Here is an 18,150-nt window from a genome sequence, read left to right on the forward strand (position 1 = left end):
ACATAGGTATACATGTGCCATGATGGTTTGCTGCACCTATTAACCCGTCACCGAGATTTTAAGCCCTGCATAGATTCACTATTTGTCCTGATGCTCTCCCTCCCTTCACCACCCCCCAACAGGCCCTGGTATGTGTTGTTCCCCTCCCTGTGTCCATGTGTTCTCATTGTTCAACTCCCACTTACGAGTGAGAACATGCAGTGTTTGGTTTTCTGTTCCTTTGTGAGTTTGCTGAGGATGATGGGTTCCAGCTTCATCCGTGTCCCTGCAAAGGACATGATCTCCTTCCCTTTTGTGGCCACATAGTATTCCATGATGTATATGTACCATATTTTCTTTATCCAGTCTATCATTGATGGGCATTTAGGTTGGTTCCATGTCTTTGCTATTGTGAATAGTGCTGCAATAAACACACATGTGAATGTATCTTTATAATAGAATGATTTATATTCCTTTGGGTATATGCTCAGTAAGGGGATTGCTGGGTCAAATGGTATTTCTGGTTCTAGATTCTTGAGGAATTGCCACACTGTCTTCCACAATGGTTGAACTAATTTACGCTCCCACCAACGATGTAAAAGCATTCCTATTTCTCCACAGCCTCGCCAGCATCTGTTGTTTCTTGACTTTTAATAATCCCTATTCTGACTGGTGTGAGATGGTATCTCATTGTGGTTTTGATTTACATTTCTCTAATGATCAGTGATGTTGAGCTTTTTGTCATGTTTGTTGGCCACATAAATGTCTTCTTTTGAAAAGTGTCTGTTCATGTCCTTTGCTCACTTTTAGATGGAGTTGTTTGTTTGTTTGTTTCATGTAAATTTGTTTAAGTTCCTTGTAAATTCTGGATACTAGACCTTTGTCAGATGGGTAGATGGCCAAAATTTTCTCCCATTCTGTAGGCTACCTGATCGCTCTGATGATAGTTTCTTTTGCTGTGAAGAAACTCTTTAGTTTGATTAGATCCCATTTGTCAATTTTAGCTTCTGTTGCAATTGCTTTTGGCATTTTCATCGTAAAATCTTTGCCCATGCCTATGTCCTGAATGGTATTGCCTAGGTTTTCTTCTAAGGTTCTTATGGTTTTGGGTTTTACATTTAAGTCTTTAATCCATCTTGAGTTAATTTTTGCACAAGGTGTAAGGAAGAGGTCCAGTTTCAGTTTCTGCATGTGGTTAGCCAGTTTTCCCAGCACCATTTATTAAATAGAAAATCTTTTCCCTATTGCTTGTTTTTGTCAGGTTTTTCAAAGATCAATTGGTTGTAGATGTGTGGTCTTATTTCTTAGGTCTCTGTTCTGTTCCATTGGTCTATACATCTATTTTGGTACCAGTACCATGCTGTTTTGGTTACTGTAGCCTTGTAGTATAGTTTGAAGTCAGGTATCATGATGCCTTCAGCTTTGTTCTTTTTGCTTAGGATTGTCTTGGTCATGTGGGCTCTTTTTTGGTTCTATATGAATTTTAAAGTAGTTTTTTCTAATTCTGTGAAGAATGTTAATGGTAGTTTGGTGGGAATAGCATTGAATCTATAAATTACTTTGGTCAGTATAGCCATTTTCACAATATTGGTTCTTCCTATCCATGAGGATGGAATGTTTTTCCATTTCTTTATGTCCTCTCTTATTTTCTTGAGCAGTGGTTTGTAGTTCTCCTTGAAGAGGTCCTTCACATCCCTTGCTAGCCGTATTCCTGGGTATTTTACTGTTTCTGTAGCAATTGTGAATGGGAGTTCAATCATGATTTAGCTCTCTGCTTGTCTATTGTTAGTGTATAGGAATGCTTGTGATTTTTACACACTGATTTTGTATTCTGAGACTTTCCTGAAGCTGCTTATCAGGTTAAGGAGTTTTGGGGCTGAGACAATGGGGCTTTCTAAGTATAGAATCGTGTCATCTGCAAACAGAGATAATTTGGCTTCCTCTCTTCCTATTTGAATATGCTTCATTTCTTTCTCTTGCCTGATTGCCCTGGCCAGAACTTTCAATGCTGTGTTGAGTAGGAGTGGTGAAAGAGGGCATCCTTGTCTTGTGCCGGTTTTCAAAGGTAATGTTTCCAGCTTTTGCCCATTCAGTATGATACTGGCTGTGAGTTTGTCGTAAATAGCTCTTATTATTTTGAGATATGTCCCTTCAATACCTAGTTTGTTGAGAGTTTTTAACATGAAGTGATGCTGAATTTTATCGAAGGCCTTTTCTGCATCTATTGAGATAATCATGTGCTTTTTGTCATTGGTTCTGTTTATGTGATGGATTATGTTTATTGATCTGCATATGTTGAACCAGCCTTGCATCCCAGGAATGAAGCCAACTTGATCGTGGTGGATAAGCTTTTTGATGTGCTGCTGGATTCGGTTTGCCAGTATTCTATTGAGGATTTTCGCATCGATGTTCATCAGGGATATTGGCCTGAAGTTTTCATTTTTTGTTGTCTCTGCCCAGATTTTGGTATCAGGATGATGCTGGCCTCATAAAATGAGCACTCTGCCCACATTTTCTGTCTTTCTCTCTTTTGCGCAGTTGGTGGGCCGCCATGCACACACCCACTGTCTGGCATCTTCTTCAGTTTCCTTTAACAACACAGCTTGGCAGGTGTCCTCTGACCAGTCACATAAAACTACCTCCTTTGTTAAAGAATTTGGTCTATGGGACATTTTGAATCCCTCTGAGCCAGGTGGAAATACGGACTCTGGGCATGACTAGAGTGTTAAGAGAGTATTACAATTATTTATACCATGTTCTCCTTTCCCCTGATATAATAACTGACACTTAATGTCTGCTCATCCCAACTGGTTTGCATATGTTATCTCTAATGTTTACAAGATCCCTGCAAGGGAAGGAACATGATTTGCATTTTACTTTAGAAGAAACTGAAGTTCAGAGGGTTGAATCATTGTCTGTGAGCCTCAGGTCTGTCCAACGTCCGTCCTCTCGACTATTTCCTCCCTAACGTGGGGATCAGAACCAATCACAGTGCCTGCCACGTTGCCAGCCCCTCTGGGGAGAAATTGCCCTCTCTGAAGCCCCAGCTGAAGTGACCCTCTACAGACCACAGGACCCAGCCACTCTGGCACCCGCTGACCCACCAGGGGGCCACTCAAGCCACAGCAGCATGTAAGAGACTCTTAGTCTCCAGAGCCTGAGTGTGACATAATGGAGAAATTGTCCACATAAAATCAGGGTGGGATCAGAAGCCAGGAGGTGGAGTTGAAGCCTCAATAAGCACAGCTGGGAAGAAGCAGAAGCCACAAAGAAGTTGAGCTACTAAGTAGTAAAAAAGATCAGCTGAGTGGAGGTAAGAATAAATCTGGAGCAGAGGCATGGAGAGTGTGGAGAAACGAACCAGGAAGCTGCCCTGGGGGTTGGGATTTCGCCAGGCCGAGATTTGGAGCCTGCAGAGCTTCCATGGAGCCACTGCATGGCCTCACCCTTTTTTCTTTGAAACAGGGCCTCGCTCCGTCCCCAAGGCTGGAGTGCAGTGGTGCAATCATAGTTTACTGCAGTCTTGAACTCCTGGGCTCAAACAATCCTCCCACCTCAGCCTCTCGAGTAGCTGGGACCACAAGTGTGTGCAAAAATTGAACTAATTTTTTCATATTTTGTAGAGATGGGGTCTCACTCTCTTGCCCAGGTTGGTCTCAAACTCCTGGCCTCAAGTGATCCTCCTGCCTCAGTCACCCCTTCTTAAAAACAGAGTAATTTTGTGCTTCTGTTTAAACAACACATCCAGAAGAGGTGAGCCCATGGAGGCACAAAGCAGATGGCATTGCCAGCGGTGGAGAGAGGGGAAATGGGGAGAGAGGGCTGTGGGCACGGGCTTTCCTTTTGGGGTGATGAAAACATATTGGAACCAGACAGAGGTGGCGGTGGCACAGCATTGCGAGACGTTGTTCCACTGAACGGTTCAACTTAAAGTGACTAATTTTATGTTACATGAGTTTAACTTTAATAACAACAACCACAATAATAATAATAATTTTAAAACGGGACAACAACCTTACCTCACAGATGAAAAGTTTCCAGCTCTGCCAGGCCTATACAGGGAGTGAGTCCTTGCACCGGGCTACTCCTGTGGCACCCCAGGCTCCAAGGAACAAAGTTTGAGAACCACACATTAAATCACTACAACACATCAAGCTTCCTTATATAGTACTTTCCAGCATCATTTGCCTATACAATGTGCATGAAAGTCTGAAGAGATTTCTCAGGCTCTTCAAACTTATTCAAAGATCATTTTAGAGGAGAAAATAACCTTAAAGATAAGTTTTGGAGAATTTCAATTTATTTGTGAGTTAATGGCAGCTGAGATACCGTAAAAGAGCACGTTGGTCAAAGGACCTGAGTATGAAATCTAACTCCGTGTACAAGAAACAGCTTCTCAGAGCCTCTGTTAGCCATATTTTCTATGCAATGGCAATAAGACTGCCTTAACAGTCATATGAAAACTAAACGAGATGGGATGCCAGGGCAGTGGCTCACATCTGTAATCCCAGCACTTTGGAAGGTAGAGCAGGGAGGTTCGTTTGAGTCCAGGAGTTCGAGACACACCTGGGAAACATAACGAGATCCCATCTCTACAAAAGTTAAAAAATTAGCTGGGCATGGTGGTACGCGCCTATAGCCCCAGCTACTCAGAAAGGTGAGGTGGGAGGATCATTTGAGCCCGGGAGGTCGAGGTTGCAGTGAGTTGCATGCCACTGCACTTCAGCCTGGGTGACAGAGTGAGACTCTGTCAAAAAAAAAAAAAAAAAAAGAACTGAGATAGCAATTGGAAACAAGCCCAAGGACATAAAGAATGCACATGAAGCTGGGCGTGGCGGCTCACGCCTATAATCCCAGCACCTTGGGAGGCCAAGGTGGGCGGATCACCTGAGATCAGGAGTTCGAGACCAGCCTGGCCAACATGGTGAAACCCCATCTCTACTAAAACTACAAAAATTTGCTGGGGGTGTGGCATGCACCTGTAGTCCCAGCTACTCAGGAGGCTAAGGCAAGAGAATCGCTTGAACACAGGAGGCAGAGGTTGCAGTGAGATGAGATCACGCCACTACACTCCCAGCCTGGGTGACAAAAGCGAGAAAAAAAAAAAAAAAAAAAAAGCACATGAAATTTTTCCTTTACAGGAAAAAGAAAGGGCAATTCATGCAATAGGTACAGCTATAAAAACATAGAAAATTGATGTTGAGGAAGAGCGTGTATCCATGCGAAAAGATTCATAAACTATTGCAGAGTGAAAGAAAAAGCAGACATCAAAATACCCTGCCGAATGCACCATTAATTTTGTAAATACATATGTCTTGTCATCTTATACAAATACATAATTTTATAATTGTATAGAATTTGGTAATTATTCATCAATTTGCAGTATGTATAATTTATGTGTGTATGTGCGGGTGTACACATACATCTAAAACCATAAGATTATTTTCAAAATATTAGGAGTGGTTTTTCCTGGGTAGCAGGATGTAAGAGAGATGTTGAATTTTTGTGTTTTCTCTGGCTTTTTTTTTTTTTAACTCTTTGCATCGAATATGAATTGTTTGTGATAGAACGTGAAGGAGAGTTACCTGGCGAATACACCTGCCTTTATCTCAGACGATTGGCAGTATTCCTGAATCTGTGCAACCTACTTTATAGTTTAGCACTTTGAATTATATATAAACTGAACCATCCGGAAAGTGTTTATGTATTAGATTATTCAGCTGTGAAAACTGGCTAAAGTAAAACAGACATATCTTAACACGGGTACGTACAAGAAAGATTATGCTGTCAGAGTCCGATTTGGAGAAATTTGCTTTGGTTTTGTGGTTTGTCTTAGTTTAGCTGAACCTGTTTTTTTCTTTGTTTGTTTGGGGGTTTTTTTTTGTTTATTTGTTTTTGTTTTGTTTTTTTAGAGATGAGGCCTTGATCTGTTGCTCAGGCTGGAGTGCAGTGGCACAATCATAGCTTACTGCAGCCTCAACCTCCTGGGCTCAAGAGATTCTCCCACCTTAGACTCCCAAGTAGCAGAGACTACAAGCATGCGCCACCCTACCCGATTAATTTTGCTATTTTTTTTAAAGATGGGATCTCACTATTTTGCCCAGGCTGTATAAGGCATGTTTAGACAATGATTTCAAGGACTTCTTCTGTAGAGGGAAGGTGAGAAATAAGTTGGTAGTTGGGAAAGAAAGTGAAATCCAAAGAGGGTATTTTCACTTCTATTTTAAAAGTAATTAAAGACACACTTTTGTCATGAGTATATTTTGAATTTTTTTAATTTCGTGGGTACAGAGTAGTTGTATATATTTATGGGGTAGTATATATATTTATGGAGTAGTCATGGGAGTATTTTGGAGACACCTCTGGATATAATAAGATTCTGTTATTGATATTTCATTTTCTCTCTTCCTAGGCTCCTCACTAATATCCCAGGGAAAGGGCAGGGTGTTAAGGGTTAAATCACATCCCTCCAAAAATTCATAGGTTTAAGTCCTAACCCCCAGGACCTAAGAAGGGGACCGCATTTGGAAACAGGGTCCTTGCAGATCTAATTAGTAAGGTGAGGTCACACTGGAGGAGGGTGGGCCCTAAATCACTATGACTGATAACCTTATAAAAAGAGGGAAGATGCTAGGCATAGTGGCTCATGCCTGTAATCCCAGCACTTTGGGAAGCCAAGGAGGGAGAATTGCTTAAGCCTGGGAGTTCGAGACCAGCCTGGGCAACATAGCCAGACCCAGTCTCTATAAAAAATAAAAGTTAACCTGGCAAGATGGCCCTTGCCTGTAGTCCTAACTACTCAGGAAGCTAAAGTGAGAGGGTCGCTTGAGCCCAGGAGTTCAAGGTTGCAGTGTGCTACAATAATGCCACTGCACTCCAGCATGAGTAACAGAGCAAGACCCTATCTCTTTAAAAAATTTAAATTAGAAAGAGAAAAGGCCAGGCACAGTGGCTCACGCATGTAGTCCCAGCACTTTGGGAGGCTGAGGTGGGTGGATCACTTGAGGCCAGGAGTCCAAGGCCAGCCTGGCCAACATGGTGAAACTCCATCTCTACTAAAAATACAAAAAATTAGCCAGGCGTGGTGGTGAAAGCCTGTAATCTCAGCTACTTGGGAGGCTGAGGCAGGAGAATCGTTTGAACCTGGGAAACAGAGGCTACAGTGAGCCAAGATCGTGCCATTGCACTCCAGCCTGGGCAATAGAGTGAGACTCCATCTCAAAAAAAAAAAAAAAAAAAAGAGAGAGAGAGAGAGAGAAGGAGGAGGAGGAGGAGGAGGGAAGGGAAAGAGGGAGGGAGGAGGGAAGGATGGAAGGAGGGAGGGAGGGAGGGAGGGAGGGAGGGAAGGAAGGAAGGAAGGAAAAAAGAAAGAAAGAAAAGAAACAAGACAGTCCCTGGCAAACCAAGACAACTGTTCTCTCTACTTAGAAGACAAGACCTGTTTAGAGTCCGAATTGAAACATGGATGGACAAAGAAGCCCTGCTGCGGCATGATTGGCTCTGGAAGCCAGAAAGGAGACTGCCCCCAAGAGGCTCTATTTTGTGGTAGAGGCTCTTTGTGGTAATAACAGAGGAGGGACCCCTTGAGACACCAAGCTTCTTCGGAAGGCTACCTTTGTCCACTCTCCCCTGTAGCGGAATCTCTTGCTCATTTTCCAGAAAAACCATCCCATTCAACAATGGATGACAGCAAAGAAATAGGCTTGACCTCCACACAAAGGTGCCATAATAAAAAGGACGTGGAAGAACAGCTTAACTGTCCAACAGATGGGAAAACATCCCAGGCAAATGAAGCACACAACAGATGAAAGCCAAGACCCAAGATTTCGACATGAGCTAAAACGAATTAAGAAAATAATTGAATTTTTGAAAGAACAACACAAATATGAAATATAAGAGCTTAGAGATTATGAAAAAGAAATTGACAGTGCACAGAGAAAAAAATTGGAAATCGTTGTAGAAACAAAGGGCAAATTACAGGGAAGACACAAGAGAACAGACAACGAGGAAAGCCCAGCAAGGGATGTTTAATGAAGAAGGAAGAAGGGCAAACAAAATGAAATAGATGAAGACAAAGTTTTATTGTTGTTGTTTTTTAGAGGCAACTCTGTTGCCCAGGCTGGAGTGTAGTGGTGCGATCATAGCTCCCTGCAGCCTCAAGGCTTAAGCCATCCTGCGGCCTCAGCCTCCCAAGCAGCTAGGACTATAAGCATGTACCACCATGCCTGGCTAATTGTTTTAATTTTTTGCAGAGATGGGGGTGTCACTATGTTGCCTAGGCTGGTCTCGAACTCCTGGTTTCAAGTGATCCTCCTGCCTCGGTCTCGAGATTTTTTTTCTTTTTTTTTTTTTTGAGGCAGGATCTCACTGTGTTGCCCAGGCTGTAGTGCAGTGGTGCAATCTTGGCTCACTGCAACCTCCACTTCTCAGGTTCAAATGATCATCCCACCTCAGCCTCCTGAGTAGCCGGGATTATAGGCGTTTGCCACCATGCCCTGCTAAGTTTTTTTTTTTTTTTTTTTAAAGAGATGAGGTCTCACTCTGTCACCCAGGCTGGAGTGCAGTGGCGTGATCTCAGCTCAATGCAGCCTCCGCCTCCTGGATTCAGGTTATTCTCCTGCCTCAGCCTCCTGAGTAGCTGGGACTACAGGTGTGTACCATCATAACTTGCTAATTTTTGTATTTTTTTGTAGAGACGGGGTGTTGCCATGTTGCCCCTGCTGGTCTCCAACTCCTGGGCTCAAGCGATCAGCCCACCTCGGCCTCCCAGAGTGCTGGAATTACAGGCATGGGCCACTGTTCCTGGCTTAAGACATTTTTTTTTAAGTAGTTGAGAATAAGAGATTTGCAGTTCGGAGAAGATGGTGTAGACTCAACTCTCCCTCTCCTTCCCACAAAATACAACTGTAAGTCCTGGGCGTAAAACAGTAGTCTATAAGTGGACTCTAGAAAGTGGAAAGAGGAAGGCAGATTGTCTAGGGATCTCAGGACTGAAGGAACAAGAGAGTGTCCCCGCATCTCACAATGCCCCGCCCAGCGACCAGTGGCAACCCAGACCTGATATGTCTCCTGAACCCTAACCTAACAACATAAGACAGACTAGGTAGACACGTTCCTCCCTTGGATCAAAAGGAAGTCTTGGCTAGGCGCAGAGGCCAACGCCGGTAATCCCAGCACTTTGGGAGGCTGAGGTATGTGGATCACCTGAGGTCAGGAGTTCAAGACCAGCCTGACCAACATGGTGAAACCCTGTCTCTACCAAAAATTAAAAAAAAAAAAATTCACCAGGCATGGTAGTGAATGCCTATAATCCCAGCTACTCTGAAGGCTAAGGCAGGAGAATCACTTGAACCTGGGAGGTGGAGGTTTCATTGAGCCAAGATCATGCCACTGCATTCCAGCCTGGGCGAAACAGCAAGACTCCATCTCAAAAAAAAAAAAAAAAAAAAAAAAAAAAAGTCCTGCCAACACCACCAGGTTGCCCTAGCACCAGCAGGGGGATCCCACCTGCAACAAACTGCCCAGCCTGGGACATGCTCTTTATCTCAGTGGAGGCTCCTTTCTCCCACTTATGACACCAAATGGTCCAATCAAGACTGGGAAATTATCATCCGTCCCTGAACACTCTATTCTTCACATAAAGATAACTTGTGTGCCAATGGCCCCAGCAGGGTTGGGAGCCTGTCAGCAACAAAAGACTCAAGCTGGAGGGGGTGCCCTTCATCCCCACTGTACCAGAGAGCCCTTTTACCCATAGAGAGGTGCCAGGTGACCCAACCAGGTAAAGTGCCTTCCACTTCCATGTGTGGCACCAGCAGAGATCAGTGGGAGCCCCTGCAGCACCAGATGAGCCACACGGGCCAAAACAGCACAGCATGGGCTCTGAAAACTAAATTGTCACTGGGCAAGGTAGCCACAAAGTAGGCTGAATCTAAACAGGTTGACTGTCTGCTAAAATAGAAAGTTCAAGACCTGGCGCTGTGGCTCACGCCTGTAATCCCAGCACTTTGGGAGGCTAAGGCGGGCAGATCATGAAGTCAGGAGTTTGAGACGAGCCTGCCCAATATGGTGAAACCCCATCTCAACTAAAAATACAAGACAAAAAAAATTAGCTGGGTGTGGTGGCACTTGCCTGTAGTCCCAGCTACTCAGGAGACTGAGGCAGAAGAATCACTTGAACCCAGGAGGCAGAGGCTGCAGTGAGCCGAGATCGCATCACTGCACTCCAGCCTAGGTGACAGAGAAAGACTCCGTCTCAAAAAAAAAAACAAAAGAAATTTCAAATAGAACCCAGTGCTTCTTAATATAACAGCCAAAATTTCCAGGATAAAAATTTATAAATTATTTATCATCCCAAGAACCAGGAAAATCACAAGAATAAGAAAAGATCACCCACAGTTGTCAACACTAATCTGAATCAGATGTTGGAACTGTCTGATTTTAAAGATGCCATCATTAAAATGCTATAACGAACAGTTACACATGCCCTTCAAACAAACAAACAAACAAACAAAAAAAAACAATTAAGGGCAGGCACAGTGGCTCATGCCTATAATCCCAATACTTTGGGAGGTCAAGGCGGGCAGATCACTTGAGGTCAGGAGTTCAAGACCAGCCTGGCCAACATGGTGAAACCCCATCTCTTCTAAAAATACAAAAATTAGCTGGACATGGTGGTGCATGCCTGTAATCCCAACTACTTGGGAGGCTGAGACAGGAGAATCACTTGAACCCAGGAGGTGGAGTTTGGAGTGAGCCAAGATCATGCCACTGCACTCTAGCCTGGGCAACAGAGCAAGACTCTACCACAAAAAAATAATAATAAAAATAAAAACAAATAAGTTTTTGCACTTCACTTGAAGTGGTAAACATTGATAGCAATAGACTGTAAGTTACATTGACATACTGTAATACCTAGAGGAATCACTAAGAAACTATACCAAGCAATACACTCAAAGCACTATAAATAAATCAAGATGGAATTCTAAAATGTTCAAGTAGCCCAAAGGTAGGCAAGAAAAGGGGCACAGAGAAATAGGAAACAGAAGAAACCAATAAAAAACAAATAACAAATTGGCAGACCTAAACCCTACCATATTAATAATTACCTTAAATATAAATGGCTTAAGTATGCCAAGTAAAAGATAGAGATTAGCAGAGTGGATTGTTTTTTAAATCACAACCCAGGTCAGGCACGGTGGCTCATACCTGTAATCCTAGCACTTTGAAAGACTGAGGCAGGCGAATTGCTTGAGCCTAGGAATTTGAGACCACCCTGGCAACATGGCAAATCCTAGCCTCTATAAAAAATAACAAAAAAAAAGTTAGGTGGGCATGGTGGCATGCACCTGCAGTGCCAGCTACTCGGGTGGCTGAGGTGAGAGGATCGCTTGAGCCCAGAAGGCTGTGGTTGCAGTGAGCCAAGATCATGCCACTGCACTCCATCCTGGACAACAGAGCAAGACCCTGTCTCAAAAAAAAATCACAACCCAGTGATATGCTGTCAACAAGAAATTTACTCCAAATACAATGACACACAGACAGTGAAAGTAAAAGGATAAAATATATATATATATATCATGCAAATATTAATTTAAAAAGCAGGAGTAGCTACACTAACGTCAGATAAAGTACACTTCAAAACAAAATGACTAAAGACAGAAAGGGCCCTTACGTAGTTATTTTTTTAAATCCACCAGGAAGACACAATGATCCTAAATGTGTATGCACCAAACAACAAAGTGTCAAAATACCTGAAGCAAAAGCTGAAAGAGCTGAAAGGTAAAATAGATAAATACACCATTATAGTCAGGAACTTCAACACTAACTACACTCTCAACAATTGACAGAACCAACAGATAGAAAATCAGCAAGATTATGGCAGAAATGAACAATACAAGCAACCAATAGAATCTAATAGGCATGTATAGAACATTCTGCCCAACAACAGAATACACATATTTTTCAAACACAAATAGAGAACCTACTAAGTAGGCCATATCCTGACCTGTGTCACAGAACAAACCTCAACAAATTTAAGAGCTGAAATGATGCCAAGTATGTTCTCCAACTACAATGAGCTCAAACTAGAAATTAATAATAGAAAGGTAACAGGAAAATCTCTGAACACTTGGAAATTAAATAACATACATCTAAATAATCCATGTGTCAAAGAGAAAGTCTCAAAGGAAATAAAAAATAGAACTGAATGAAAATGAAAATGCAACATAGCAAAATATGCAAGATACAGTTAAAGCAGTCCAGCAAGGGAATTTTTAACACTAAATACTTCCATTAGAAGAGGAAAATTCTAAAATTAATAATAGCTGTCCAAAAATGAAATCTCCAGCTCCAGAGAGTTTCACTAGAGAATACTACCAAGCATTTAAAGGAGAATTAACACCAATTTTATACAACATTGTCTAAAAAATAAGGTAGTAAGAAGGCAACCTCTGCCTCCTGGGTTCAAGTGATTCTCCTGCCTCAGAGTAGCTGGGATTACAGGCATGCACCACCATACCCAGCTAGTTTTTTGTATTTTTAGTAGAAACAGGGTTTCACCATGTTAGCCATGTTAGCTAGGCTGGTCTTGAATTCCTGACCTCAGGTGATCCGCCCACCTTGGCTTCCCGAAGTGCTAGGATTACAGGTATAAGCCACCGTGCCCGGCCTCAAGGTCTTAGTATGGAGATGGATGTGTATGGTTTTGTCATGGTAGCCGAGCATGTCTGGGTCCCATTGGCAAGAGCATCTCCATCACGGGATGGAAACATCAGGATGGCTGCTGGACCTTTGACCCAATGAGACCTCTTGTTGAGATTTGGAGCTTGCCCCATTGCCTTCTGATCTGCATAATGGGGAGAACATGCTGCTCATGTTGGCCTTGGGAAATTTCAGTTCTTTCTTCAATGATTTCTCAATGCAATTCCATAGTATCTTTCCTCTCATACAAGGAGATACAACAGATAGAAAGAAATATTTCTGATCTGACCATTTTGATTCTTATCATAGATGAGTAACGGACATTCTGACATCTACTCTGACTTTTGAACATTGCAGGTTTGTAACTCACTGGTCACTTCTAGAGACCAGCAAGACATATAGACTTGGGCAGGTTACTTACCCTCTTGGAACCTTACTTTTCTTGTTTGTTAAATGGAACTAATAACTCTAACCACAGAGGCACAGAGGTAGGAGAAAACATAGCCTTCTTGAAGAAACAGAAATTAACGTATTGTACTAGGAAACTAGAATTGAAGTTGGAAAGCAAGCCCAGATTATGATGGGCTTTGTAGACAATGGTCTACATTCATATATGGTTGTGCAAGCTGTGCACTGCACAATTTCAGAGGGTGCTACCTTATTTAAAACGAGTGAAACTGTCCATTCTAATCTATGTTCTCTGTGTAGGTATTTGTATATAAAAATGCTATTCTGTGGCTCACGCCTATAAGCCCAGCATTTTGGGTAGGCCCAGGCAGGCAGATCGCCTGAGGTCAGGAGTTCAAGACCAGCCAGGCCAACATGGTGAAACCCCGTCTCTACTAAAAATACAAAAATTAGCTGGGCGTGGTGGCATGTGCCTGTAATCCCAGCTACTTGGGAGGCTGAGGCAGGAGAATCGCTTGAACCCAGGAGGCGGTGGTTGCAGTGAACCAAGATTGCACCATTGCACTCCAGCCTGGGTGACAGAGCAAGACTCTGTCTGAAAAAAATAAATAAATAAAAATGCTCTTCTGATGTACTTTACCACCAGGTCAAGCTGAAGCTCCCAAGAAGATATGCCACTGCAGGTTGAGAAGTGCTCAGACAGAAGAGGTCAGACACCCTCCAATCCTGCCGTCCTGGAGCAATGGGGTGCCCTGCTGGTGACCTTGATTCTCTCTGCTCCAGCCCATCTCTAGCCCATGAGGGTGATACTCTCTTTTGTCAAAAGGAAGTCTCAGCAGGGGACAGTGGCTTACACCTGTAATCCCAGCGCTTTGGGAGGCCGAGATGGGAGGATCACCAGGAGTTCAAGACCAACCTGGGCAACATAGCAAGACCCTCATCTTTACAAATAAATAAAAAATTAGCCAGGCATGGTGGTGCACACCTGTAGTCACAGCTACTTGGGAGGCTGAGGCAGGAGGATCGCTTGAGCCTGGCAGTGTGAGTCTGCAGTGAGCCATGATTGCACCACTGCACTCCAGCCTGAGTGACAGCAGGATCCTGTCTCAAAAAGAAAACGAAAAAAAAGACAATCCCATTGCTCTCATTTTCTAATTCTTCAAAGGTCAACACCTCCCAACAGCCCCAAAATATCTACAGCACCTCTATAGGTCGGTGTTGTATTCTGTGTTATTGACTTATTCTATACTTCAGTATTGTTATTCCACACTGATTATACTGTTTCTGTGGCGAAGCATTAAAATAGGAAGCTAGTTCCTGTTAATGTTTCTACTCTATAGCTGCCTGATTCTCAATAAAGTTGCCACCTCCAAATGCTTTCTGAGCCTTTTTTTTTTTTTTTTTTTTTTTTTTCTAAATGGTTACAGACAAGGTCTTGCTCTGTTGCCCAGGCTGGAGTCCAGTGGCACAATCATAGCCCACTGCAGCCTTGACTTCCCAGGCTCAGGCAATCCTCCTGCCTCAGCTTCCTGAGCAGCTCAGACTACAGGCACGTGTCATCATGCCTGGCTAATTTTAGCTCTTTTTATTTTGGTTTGGCTTTGGTTTTCGTTTTGAGACAGGGTCTCGCGCTGTCTCCCAGGCTGAAGTGCAGTGGCATAATCCTAGCTCACAGCAGCCTCGACCTCCTGGACTCAAGCAATTCTCCTGCCCCAGCCTTCCAAGTAGCTAGGACTACAGGCACATACCGCCACACCCAGCTAATGTTTCTTTTTTTTTCTTTTCTTTTTTTTTTTTTTTTTTTTTTTTTTTTTTTTGAGACAGAGTCTCACTCTGTCGCCCAGGCTGGAGTGCAATGGCGCCATCTCGGCTCACTGCAACCTCCACCTCCTGGGTTCAAGCAATTCTCTGCCTTAGCCTCCCGAATAGCTGGGATTACAGGCGCCAGCCACCATGCCCAGCTAACTTTTGTATTTTTAGTAGAGACGGGTTTCACCATCTTGGCCAGGCTGGTCTCAAACTCCTGATCTCATCATCCACCTGCCTCGGCCTTCCAAAATGCTGGGATTACAGGCGTGAGCCACCATGCCTGCCCATGTTTCTATTTTTTTGAAGAGATGGGTTCTGGCTGTGTTACCCAGACTAATCTTGAACCCCTAGACTCAAGCGATCCTCCTTCCTGGGCCTCCCAAAATGCTGGGATTACAGGTGTGAGCCACTGCAGCTGCCTCCTTTCTGAGCTTTATAGTCAAGAGACCACCATCATCTTCCACCCACATCCTTCCAGCACTCTTTACGCATCTGTTTGTCTTTCTATCTCAGAATGCGTCTTTACACTGCATTTCACAGTTCTGTTTTCCTAGTAGATTCAGAGCTAACGCCAGATGCTGTGCAAGGATTGTTTTTGCCTCTCTAATACTGTAGAAGAAAAAGAGATCTTCCAGATATAGGAGTTCTCCTGACAGCTGAAGAAGTGATGGATGAGCTGGGGTCTCAATTCATCAGAACATCAAGGTAGGAGGCTGGCGCCTGCCACTCACTCTTCTCACCTGAGTCGTTCTGACGTGTAAGATCACGCTCCGATGCGGAAGCAGAAAACACTATAAGTCTCCTTGTCTAAGCTGGATGCACAGGTCCATTCATCCAAAGGTGGTCTGAAAGGGTGCAGATGGAATGGTGAATTGGGCTGTTTGCTCAAGGTGAACTTGAACAGGAAACAAAAGAGGCTGTAGACAGGTGCACATGAAAATCAAAGTCTCATTCTTGCTTTTCTTCACTGTACCTAGCAGGTCTATGGTAGCAAAAAACAAAAAAATCCAGGTAAGCACTGCAGATGTGACACTTCATCTTCTTATTACTTGTCTCCTGCAGTTACCCTGACTCGCACCCTGAAGCACCATTTGCAATGCCTCCTACTCAGTTCCTACCTCCTCCCTGCGTGTGTGAGGGCTAACAGGCAACTCTGAGAGTGCCTGAGACTCAGCAGGTCAGAGTTCTCACCCAAGCTCAGGTTCCAGCTCCCTGGATCCTGGGAACATCACAGTCATTTATAAATTCAGTGCAATCCCAACCAAATTTCCGGCTGGATTTGTTTAAGCAGCTGTACAGTTTATTTTAAAATTTACTGGGTGGAATAACAGGTCACAAAAATCTAAGTCCAATTTAAGAAACAGGTGTAAGCCGGGCAAGGTGACACACCTGTAATCCCAGCACTTTGGGAGGTCAAGGTGGGCAGATCACTTGAGTCCAGGAGTTCGAGACCAGTGAAACCCTATCTCTAAAAAATATAGAAAAATTAGCCAGGCATAGTGGCACACGCCTGTTGTCCCACCTATTCTGGAGGCTGAGGTGGGAGGACCGCTTGAGCTGGGGATGCAGAGGTTGCAGTGACTTGCGATTGTGGTCACACACTTGTAATGGTTAATACTGATTGTCAACTTGACTGGATTGAAGGATGCAAAGTATTATTCGTGGGAGTGTCTGTGAGGGTGGTGCCAAAGGAGATTAACGTTTGAGTCAGTGGACTGGGAAAGGCAGACTCACCCTCAATCTGGGTGGGCACCATCTAATCAGCTGCCAGCATGGTTAGAATATAAAGCAGACAGAAAAAAATGTGAAAAGACTAGACTGGCCTAGCCTCCCAGCCAACATCTTTCTCCCGTGCTGGATGCTTCCTGCCCTCAGACATCGGGCTCCAAGTTCTTCAGTTTTGGGACTCAGACTGGCTTCCTTGCCCCTCAACCTGCAGATGTCCTGTTGTGGGACCTTGTGATTGTGTGAGTTAATACTTAATAAACCTTAATAAACTCCCCCTTTATATACATAGATATACTATTCTGTCCCTCTAGAGAACCCTGACTAATACACCACTGCACTCCAGCCCGGGTGAGCCCTGACCTCAAAAAAAAAAAAAAGAAAAGAAAAAAGGGTTAAAGGGAACTTTCCTTAGCAGACATTAAAGCCATCATAATATTTTAAAAACTCTATTGGTTGCACTGGGCATGGCGGCATGCACCTGTAATCAATCCTAGCACTTTGGGAGGCTGAGGCAGGCGGATCACTTGAGATCAGGAGTTCAAGACCAGCCTGGCCAACATGGTGAAACGTGTCTCTACTAAAAATACAAAAATTAGCCAGACATGGTGGCGGGTGCCTGTAATCCCGGCTACCTGGGAGGCTGAGACAGGAGAATCGCTGGAATCCAGGAAGTGGAGGATGCAGTGAGCCAAGATCATGCCACTGCATTCCAACCTGGGTAAAAAAGTGAGACTGTGTCTCAAAAAAAAAAAAAAAAAAAAAAAAAACTCTATTGGTGCAAGATCAGAATAATAGACCAGTGCAGCAGAATAGAAACCCAGGAGTCATGTGTAGGACCCCATTCTATCTTAATGCACCATGAAGGGTGCATTAGGTCATTCTGGTGTTACTGTAAAGGAATACCTGAGACTGGGTAATTAATTTAAAAAAAAAATAGAGGTTTAATTGGCTAATGGTTCCATAGACTGTACAGGAAGCATGGTGCCAGCATCTGCTTGGCTACAGGGGAGGCCTCAGGGAGGTTTCAATCATGGCGGAAGGCATAGTGGAAGCAGGCATCTCACATGGCGCAAAAACAGGAGCAAGAATGCAACAAGGTGCCACACCCTTAAACAGCCGGATCTGGTGAGAACTCAATATCACAAGGACAGCACCAAACCCTGAGGAATCCGCCATGATCCTCCATGATCCCAACACTTCCCACCAGGCCCCACCTCCAGTGTTGGGGATTACATCTCAACATGAGATTTGGAAGGGACAATGTTGGAATTATTCATATATCCAAGAGACTTTCCCATCAATCAATGTGGAGAGGGCCAGCTATTTAGTAGATGGCATTGGGGGCCGAGTGCAGTGGCTCACGCCTGTAATCCCAACACTTTGGGAGGCCAAGTCGGACAGATCACTTGAGGCCAGGAGTTTAAGACCAGCCCAGCCAACATGGTGATACCCTGTCTCTACTAAAAATACAAAAAGTCAGCTAGGCGTCATGGTGTGCACCTATAATCCCAGCTACTCTGGAGA

The 18,150-nt window shown here is 43.8% G+C and overlaps 1 long non-coding RNA gene across 1 annotated transcript in view; it reads left to right on the forward strand.

The window, feature by feature from the left end:
• LOC126950986 (uncharacterized) overlaps positions 1-14,019 on the forward strand; it is a 33,905-nt gene extending 19,886 nt beyond the window's left edge. The window contains exon 3 of the long non-coding RNA XR_007724310.1: positions 13,736-14,019. This is a non-coding gene — a long non-coding RNA (uncharacterized LOC126950986). The remainder of the gene's footprint in view (positions 1-13,735) is intronic.
• The last annotated feature ends 4,131 nt before the right edge of the window (positions 14,020-18,150 follow it).

This window comes from Macaca thibetana, chromosome 3, assembly GCF_024542745.1.
Source record: "Macaca thibetana thibetana isolate TM-01 chromosome 3, ASM2454274v1, whole genome shotgun sequence".
NCBI classification, from domain to species: Eukaryota; Metazoa; Chordata; class Mammalia; order Primates; family Cercopithecidae; genus Macaca; species Macaca thibetana.